Consider the following 9,752-nt stretch of genomic DNA (forward strand, 5'->3'; position numbering starts at 1 on the left):
GGCCTGATGGAGCTTTCTTTGAGAGAAAACAAAGATCTCTGGGGCCTCTGGATCTGATGCAGCAATGAAGGATAAGAATTAGAAACCAGAAGTCAGAATGTTTGCAAAGCAGAGGTGAAATCCAGCAGGTTCTGACAGGTTCTGGAGAACCGGTAGTGGAAATTTTGAGCAGTTCGGAGAACCGGCAAATACCACCTTTGGCTGGCCCCAGAATGGGGTGGGAATGGAGATTTTGCAGCATCCTTCCTTTGCCACACCCACCAAGCCACACCACGCCCACCAAGCCATGCCCACAAAACCGATAGTAAAAAAAATGGATTTCACCACTGTTGCAAAGTGATTGTGTGTTATCTGAAACCTCATAAGTCATATCGCAACCAAAAGGGTAAAACATGCAATCATCAGTTATAGTCAATGCTTATGGCATCTAATGGCTCCTGTGCCTTCAGCGCTGATTCCTTTGGGAAAGTAAGGGTTATGCTGCACCTATGAAGTTCGGCTCATCCTGCATGCCCAGCCAGGCTTTCCCCATTACCCAATCTACCATCACAGTGATGATTATGCATATATGCATAGGAAGGAACCTTTACAACTATGAAGAGCTAAGGCTGATTTCACCATAGCTTTCACATTGCGCTTTATTACTCTCTGAATTGGGGATAATATCAGCAAATTTCCTATCAAATGGAACCCATTCTCCTGTTCATATTCATTGAAAACAGGCTGTGAATATGATGTAATTAACTACAACAGGCCCTCCTACCTTCAGTGCCTCCACAATGTCTTGGTCAAGTCCTACAGCTTTGCCATGTTCAAGATGTTAAATCTCTATTTTGCTTGGTTCAGTTTTGCACGTTAGCGAGTGCACCTAGATAATCTAGTTCCCAATCTAGTGCTGTTGGTGCTTTCTACTTTTGATTAAAAGGAAACCAACACGTTACTTCCATCATTATAACAATTCAGCTGTGGTTTTAGCAACTTGCCCTGTCACTTGATAGATGCTTGTGTTGGGTGAGCTGCGCTCAACTGAAAGCCTTTCAAAGTTGAAGAGTGTCTTTGCAACTATGACATCCCCAAAGGTCTCCTTTTCACTTTTCAGGATTTTTTGCAATTTTCTTTTGACAACTCATTGTCAAGCCTAGCCATGCGTCTTTCTTGGATCAAGTCAGCGGTTCATCTGTTACTCATGTTTAGAGTTGTCATTTCTCTAAGTGAGGACAGATGGTTTCTGGTTCCTTGTTGATGCTGTCTCTGACTTCAGACCACTGCTTCTTCCCAATTGTCATCACCTTCATTTGGTCACAACCCCAACTCTATTGCACAAGTCTAGTTAAAATGCTGCTTGGAATTTTTGAGAGTACAGTAAGTTCAGATGAGGTCAAAGTGATGGATGGCAACATGGCACAGCTTTCAATTTCAATTTGAACTTGTACCAAACCAGATGATGGCTTGTCTCTACTTCTGTACTGCTCAGCACGCTGTCATCATTAACACCGCCCTTCGAGTGCTTGCCTTTCTGGAAATAATTAGCCATAGAAGCAGCAGTTAATGCTTCTGAATACCAGCTGAATAGATGAATGGGTTTGTGCCTCAATAAGCTATGGCAATTGGCCAGAAGTTTAACATCAGAAAACTGAACAGCTGCATTTCGTTATTGTTCACGGCCTCAGACCCACACTTGCCCATGACTTGCCCAAGCCACAGTTCATCATACAGTTCATCATAAAGAGGTCTCTTTAGGGGGCTTCATACATCTTACAGCTTTAGCCATCAATGATGCAGAACACAAAGTTGGTTCCTCCTTTACAGGAAAGCTTTATGCTGCCTGAGCACAGAACTACTTGAAGTACTAAAGTGGCACATTTGAACCGAAAGTACACTATCCCAATTGCAAGACAATATGATGGCCACTTCTTGAATTGCAGATTTCTGAGATATCTCATGTGCTTCCAGATAGGCTACATTATGGGTGACACATTTTGATTAGTTGCATTTTTGTAAGTTTTTCTTAAGGTAGTAACTCCTGGAATTAGTAGGTTACTAAATCCTGTCAAACCAATATGTTATTTAGTAGGTAAATTTGTAAGGACTAAATAGAAGATTCCAGCTCATAAGGACAATTTCTTTATTTAAATAAGAACTCAATATCTGGGAACATGCATTTCCTCTATGGTATCATAGTCTAGTTATGATACACATAAGCCTGCCTTTGAAGATCTGGTTCTAGAAAAGCTGCAAATTTTGTAAATGATAGTAAGATGTGGATTACAGAGAACTGAATAGCAGTTGAGTATGATCCTGACTGGTAATTATTTTTCTCTTGGCTAAGATTTTGTAATGGTGATGAATGGACTGGAAGAGTAATCATGTCTGCCAAGCACACACTCTCATCTAAATCATGAGATTTTACATTTTTATTTTAACCATCTTTTTCATATTATGTCATTCATCAAAGTAGATCTGAACAAGACGCTTGGAGCTTACTTTAATTACTTGCAAAATAGCTAATCAACTCTCACAGTTCCATGATGCCAAGTTCATTACATTATATTCCAAATCCATCACATACAAACTCTACATTGAACTGGAAGACATTTAATAACATATATTAACCTTAATATATGAGGCTCTATTTAGTTCTAACACTCACAGCATTATAATTAATAAAGTCTGTTCCCTAGCTTTGCATATTATTTCTATCCTGGACATGTCCACAAAGTGGAGATTTCATATTTTTACAGACCACATGAGTAGAAGGCAAAATTCTTGTTAAATGCAGAAAAGCATCCCTGATAGATGCAGTCTATCTTCAGCTAGAACACATCCAGTGCAAGGGAACCTACCATCTCCCTCTGTTGAATTATGCCATTCCCCCCTCCCAACTTGTTATTTTCCTGTCTCCCATCCAATATGCAATATGTCTTCCTGTATATTAAATTCATTACTGTATGAACTACCCTCTGAAGTAGGTCTTGAAGAACAGGTCTTGAACTTCTCACTGATGTTGTTTCAGGGATTTGAAAAGTATTGTCACATCCCCTGTCTCTCCTCTCCTCTCTTCTCCTCTCTTTTTCTTTCTCTAGCTCAGCACCTTGAATTGTTTTTTTGTACGATTTGGTTTCTACTTCACTGATCATCCTCATTTATATAACTTAAGTCAAGGAGATTTGATTCACATCCAGGAGATTTAAATTAGGTTTCCTATTGATTTACATTTAAATCAAGTTCTCCATTTGATTTAAATCAAGAAGATTAAAATCACTGATTTAATAGAGGACAATGGAGGTTTAAATCAATTTCCCACTAATAATCTGTTTCTTAAAACAACAGTGTCACAACTGAAAATTCTAGTGTTTAAAGCATTTGAATCAGTTTGTGCCATTTTTCAGATGATCATACCTTTTAAACCTTCATTTTTATTAGTTTAGGAATTAATATATAATATTCATGATCTGTGTTTTATATACAGAGGCACTAACATTAGCTAACATTAGCTTGAACAATAGTCAAGAACTAAGAAAAATAAACATACAATTTTTCTGACTCTTTCAGAAAATGACACTTTTTTGTTATCTCTCTTCTGGGCTAACTTGTTTGCCTTACTTAACATTTGGCCAACTTTCAAATGAGACTTCAATAAAAAGACTTGACTAAAACTAACTAACAAACAAAACCTGGATGGAATTAAGCTGGACATTCATTAAAAAATAAATAAATTCCCATACAATTAAATGATGACATTCACTTAATGCTTAAGCTAAAGTTTCTGAAGCATAGGTTCTTGAATATGCTTTAGTGCAGAGGTGTCAAACTCGTGGCGTCATGTTGTCATACGACGTATCGTGACTTTTCCCCCCTTTGCTAAAATGGTGGTGGGCATAGCCAGCTTTAGTGGTTTGGTTAAGTAAAACACTGAGACATAATGGATGAGTTCATACATTACATGTAGTCAAAATAAACCGCAGGTGTAGGTTAGTGACCAACCCAATACTGTTTTGACTGGATTCACATATTATAAAAAACTATAATGTGGTTTATAGATAAAAGTGTTGTGGGAACTCACCCAATTGTAGTTAATTCTGTAAAACCATGATAAAGCAAAAAATGGCTTGCTTAATGCGTTTTTCAATTTTGGTATTCAGCCCTGAGTACCTTTTTTGAATATTCAGGTTTATGCTGCTGACGTTGGATAGCAAATGACAGAATCGTTGAGGCACCAATGTGAGTTTGTCTTTTCATAACTACTGAAGAAACTGATGAGCCTCAAATCATACTAATTACAGGAAATGATATGAATGAAGCAACTACCCTGGCTTCAATATATTTGATCTAGAGACACTGTTCTAGAGATTTAATGTAGAAGGCCCGTGTAGGAATGTTTAGCAATTACTTCATATCAATATATCCTAGGCAAACTAAAAACAATTTTGTTTACCATTAGCATTCTGAACAATCAGGAAACTCAAAGAGAAAAACCATATATCTAGATAAACATACCAAGGAGACTCAGAAGAAATTTGTTTTTACTTTTCTTTATTGACCTAGGTATGTTTTTCATCTTTGCCAACATGGTCGATTTTGGCATAACGCATATTTACCCCTTACTTGGGATAATCACCCTAGGCTACTAGTAGTGAGAGAACATAGTAGCATGACAACTGAGGAGAGTTCCTGATTGGATGAAATCTGATAGTAACACTAGGAAGGATCTACTTATATGTATGTGTTTGTGGGGTAGGGATTGACAATTTATAAGGATTTAGAAGGCCATTTCTTTAATTTCATACAGCCTTTCAAAACTCTGCTGCAAGCAAACTATTTATGCTTCTGAAAAGAATGCAGAAGTCTTTTCTAATCTGTTGTTTAGGGAAGGAAAGAAAAAGAAGATAGTATCCAAAAATAAAAAGGAACTATTGGATTTTTAAAAATTGTCTGCACTTACAAAACAGATCTTCTCCAGAGTGTAGCTTAATTTAGTCCTCATATTCATTCTGAAAAATCCTTTAAAAAAATCACGAGGGCACCATGAGCTATTCCTTAGACCTGAAATTGGGATATTTTGTTTACAACAGTCATATTAAAGAGATAACTAGAGCTTGATATTGCTGCACACCTGTCTCTCTTCTCTACCATAGTATTTGCAAATGCAACTCCTGCCTGCTTTGTTATCAACAACACAGCCTAAATAGGATTTTAGGATAGTAATCTAAGGTACTGAAAGGCAGAGCCAGTGCCTAGTTTCCTGACTAATGTTTCAGAAAATCTAGAAGCTTGATTGGAAATGAATAATTATGGTTTATGTCAACTTCAGCCTTTTTAAAAAAAAAAAACGCCACAAGGAAAAACTTATTAAGTCTCAGCAGTCACCCAGGCTGACAGACGATTCAGGAAAAATAGGATTGTTCCAGCTGTTGGTGTCTCATGATAAATCAGAAGAAAGAGACCACTGCTGAAATATTTGCAACATGTTGACAACAAGTTGATCAGAAGTGACATCACCAGCATAGTTATCACAAATACCTGCAGGTTGCAAATCTGGCATATTTAAGTCTCCCTCCTTAATAGAATCACAGAGTTGGAAGGGACCTTGGAGGTCTTCTAGTCCAACCCCCTGCTCAGGCAAGAAATCCTATACTATTTCAAAAAAAATGGTCATCTAATCTCTTCTTAAAAACTCTCCCAGTATTGGAGCCCCCACAACTTCTGGAGGCAAGTGGTTTCACTTATTAATTGTTCTGTCAGGAAATTTCTCCTTAATTCTAGGTTGCTTCTAGGTAGTTTCCATCCATAGCCTGAAAAATAATGAGACCTGTGGTTGACTTGAGTTTATATTCATCCTACTTGCAGCCAATAGTTGCTATCGATGAGCCAAGGTTTAGTTATTTCATATTTGTATTACATATTAGTATCCAGTCATTTTCTACTGTATTTTGTATTAGTATCTGGTATTAGTATTGCATTTATATTTATCTTAATACTTTCTATCATCTTCCCCTCCTTCTAGGAAAGACAAGTGAGATTATGACTTATAGATCATAAACCCAATGTACTTGACAAGTATACAATTTACACTAACAATGATCTGTTAATTTCATTATAACCAGCATTGTTGGCCTTGCCTTGCTTTCTTGAAGATAACTGTTTTACAATGATCCTACTTCAACAGAATGAAAGCGAGCATTTGCCTCCTATTTATTAGAGTCTTTGATCAATATTGTTTTGTTTTTACCATGTACTTTAAAGATTCTAATTTTCTTTCTAATAGAACATTCTGCTTGTCTTACTTAACCTTATAATATCATTTGTCTTGTCCACCTTTTGTCCTACCATCTTTTGACCCACCATTTGCATTTGACCCATCATTTCCATTACCAAATAAGGGATTTCTTTTTTTTTTATTGAAAAGTTTTATAAAAAATACAAACATTTTCTCCCTCCCTCCCACCCCTCCACACTCACCCCATCCCACCTCCCTTGCCCATCCACCCACCCTTTCCCCTTCCCCCTTCCCCCCCACCCCCCTCCCTAAACTTCCCAGAACAAGCACAGGGTATAGCATTTACAAACATAAAACTAAAATATGCTAACAATTTGTTGGCTTCAAATTCTCCCTAGGTCTTTAACTCCTTATAACTCAAAACACTATAAACATAAAGATTAAAAATGTTTCATTTATAAGCTATATGAAACTTCTTAGTCTGATACTTATTTTGAATATAGTCAATCCATCTTCTCCATTCCGATATATATCTTTCGTTTGAGTGATCTTTAAGATATGATGAAATTTTCGCTATCTCTGCCAAATGCGCGACTTTTAGTGTCCATTCCTCAATAGTAGGTGGATCTTCTTTCTTCCAATACTGTGCCACCAGTAACCTGGCTGCTGTTATTAAATTCAAAACCAACTTAGTTTCTGTCACAGTACAATCCATAACTATTCCCAACAAAAAAAAACTGTGGTGTAAATTTGATCTTTTTCTTTAAAATATTTTGAATAATCCACCATATTTTTATCCAAAAAGCCTTAATTTTTTTACATGTCCACCATATATGAAAATACGTAGCGTCTTCACACTCACATCGCCAACATTTAGGCTGTAAATTTGGATACATACAGGCTAGGTTTTTTTTATCTAAATGCCATCTATAAAACATTTTATAAAAGTTCTCTCTTAAATTTTGGGCTTGTGTAAATCTTACATTTCTAACCAATATCTTTTCCCATGTTTCCATCATTATTGGTTCTCCTATATTTTGTGCCCATTTTATCATACAATCCTTGACTAGCTCTGTTTCTGAATCTATTTCCACTAGTACATTATACAACCTTTTTATATGCATTTGACTTTTGTCTCTTATTTGTTTTATCAAGTTCTCATCCTGTTGCAAAATACCAGTTTTCTGATCTTCTCCCCATCTGGCCTGCAGCTGTCCATACTGAAACCAAGTTCTAATTATTCCTTCTTCTCTTAATTGTTCCATAGATTTTAGTTGTAATCTAACTCCTTCTTTATAAAGGAGTTCCTTATATGTAATCTTATCTTGTTTTTGCTCCACATTTATATTCTCTATCACGTGTCTGGATACTGTCCATATTGGTAACTTATCGTTTAATTTGTATTGATACTTCTTCCAGACACACAATAAAGCATTCCTTAATATATGACTTTTAAAAGTCTTATCTACCTTCTTATCATACAATAAATAAGCATGCCAGCCATAGACCAGACCATATCCTTCAATGTTTAATATCCTTTCCTCCGTTAAATTTATCCAATCAGTAACTGCTGAGAGGGCAGCGGCTTCGTGATACAATCTTAAATTGGGCATTTTAAGACTTCCTCTTTCTCTTGTATCTTGCATTATCTTTTGATTTACTCTTGGTTTCTTCCCTGCCCACACAAACTTATTTATGCCCTTCTGCCATTCCTTCAAATTTTCATCTTTTTTAAGTATAGGTATCATTTGAAAAAAAAATAAAAACCTTGGTAAGACATTCATTTTTACTGCCGCAATCCTTCCCAGCAAAGACAATTGTAATTTTTTCCACTTTTCCATCTCTTCCTGTATTTTTTGCCACAATGGTTCATAATTGTGCTGATATAGTTTCATATTTGTGGTCATAATATAAACCCCTAAATATTTAACCTTCTTTACTATCTCAAATCCTGTTACCCTTTCTATCTCTTCTTTTTGGCTTCTAGTCATATTTTTAGCAATTATCTTTGTTTTAGCTGTATTTATTTTAAAACCAGATACTTGTCCATATGGGTTAATTACATCCATCAAGGCTGTAATCGATTGTGCTGGTTGGGCTAAGGTAACAACCAGGTCATCCGCAAATGCCCGTAACTTATACTCATGCTGTCTGATTTTAATTCACCAAATAAGGGATTTCTTTTGCCCAACTAGAAAAAGTAGAGATTACCTGATAAGGATTTCCTGTACCATCTTGGGTGAACAGGATCAATGCTCCAAATCAATGAGACTATATCAGATGCCTTGTGGCGAGATGGGCAGCAAATAAATTTAATAAATAATAATAATTTCTGAGAACTAATGAGACTTCAGCTTTTCTCGGACTACAGTGTATAAATTCTCTGACTACCAATGTATAAATTGTGAGACAAGCACATGCATTTGCTTTGTGGAAGTATTTCCAAGGATACTTTTCTTCTGTACAGAATGAACTTGGAAATAATCTGCACATCTCATGTGTTCTGATTGGGTATGGACACCCCAGTCTAAGGACCTCATGTTCCTGGGACAACAGTGTCATTGTTAGCCTTGATCAACCAGTATGTTGAAAAGTGCAAAACATTACCTGTTGCTAATGGAAACTGCAAAAAAACATCTCCACAGTATCAAGTGGAAGATGCAGAAATTCCCAAGCCTTGTTTTTCAGCTACAGGAACTGTTCAATGAGCCCAAAATTTCCATTGCTAACCAAGACAATTGTTAAGTTAGTAATATGGTTGTTAAGTAAATCTGGCTTCCCCATTGACTTTGCTTGTCAGAGGCTTCAAAAAGTGATCATATGACTCCAGGACACTGCAACCAGAGGTGGGCCAGTTCTGGAGAACCAGTAGTGGAAATTTTAAGTAGTTTGGAGAAGCAGTAAATACCACCTCTGACTGGCTGATCAGGAAGAAATGAGGTTTTTGCAGTAACGTTCTCCTGGAGTGGGGAGCAAATGGAGATTTTACAGTATCCTTCCCCTCCACGCCCACCAAACCATGCCCACAGAATTAGTAGGAAAAAAAATTGAATCCCACCGACTGCAACCATCAAAAATATATGCTAGTTACCAAGTGTCTGAATTTTAATTGTGTGACCATTGGAATGATGCAAGGTCATAACTGTGAAAATGGACATAAATCACTTTTTTTTCAGTGCTGTTGTAATTTCAAATGGTCAATAAATGAATGGTTGTAAGTTGAGTACCTGTGCAAGATAATATTAGAGCCGTGGTGGCGCAATGGTTAGAATGAAGTACTGCAGACTACTTCTGCTGACTGCTGACTGCCAGCAGTTCAGCAGTTCAAGCCTCACTAGCTCAAGGTTGACTCAGCTTTCCATCCTTCCAAGGTCGGTAAAATGAGGACCCAGATTGTTGGGGGCAATATGTTGATTTTGTAAACCACTTAAGTTTAAGTGCTGTTGCTATTTCAGCTCTTTGTGAAAAATAATACAGAAGAAAAAGATTGTCAGGCACCTAAATGAAGGCTCAAGAATGTAACAAGAGTCTATGT

The sequence above is a fragment of the Pantherophis guttatus genome, chromosome 2, assembly GCF_059756535.1.
Source record: "Pantherophis guttatus breed Tessera chromosome 2, ASM5975653v1, whole genome shotgun sequence".
NCBI lineage: Eukaryota > Metazoa > Chordata > Lepidosauria > Squamata > Colubridae > Pantherophis > Pantherophis guttatus.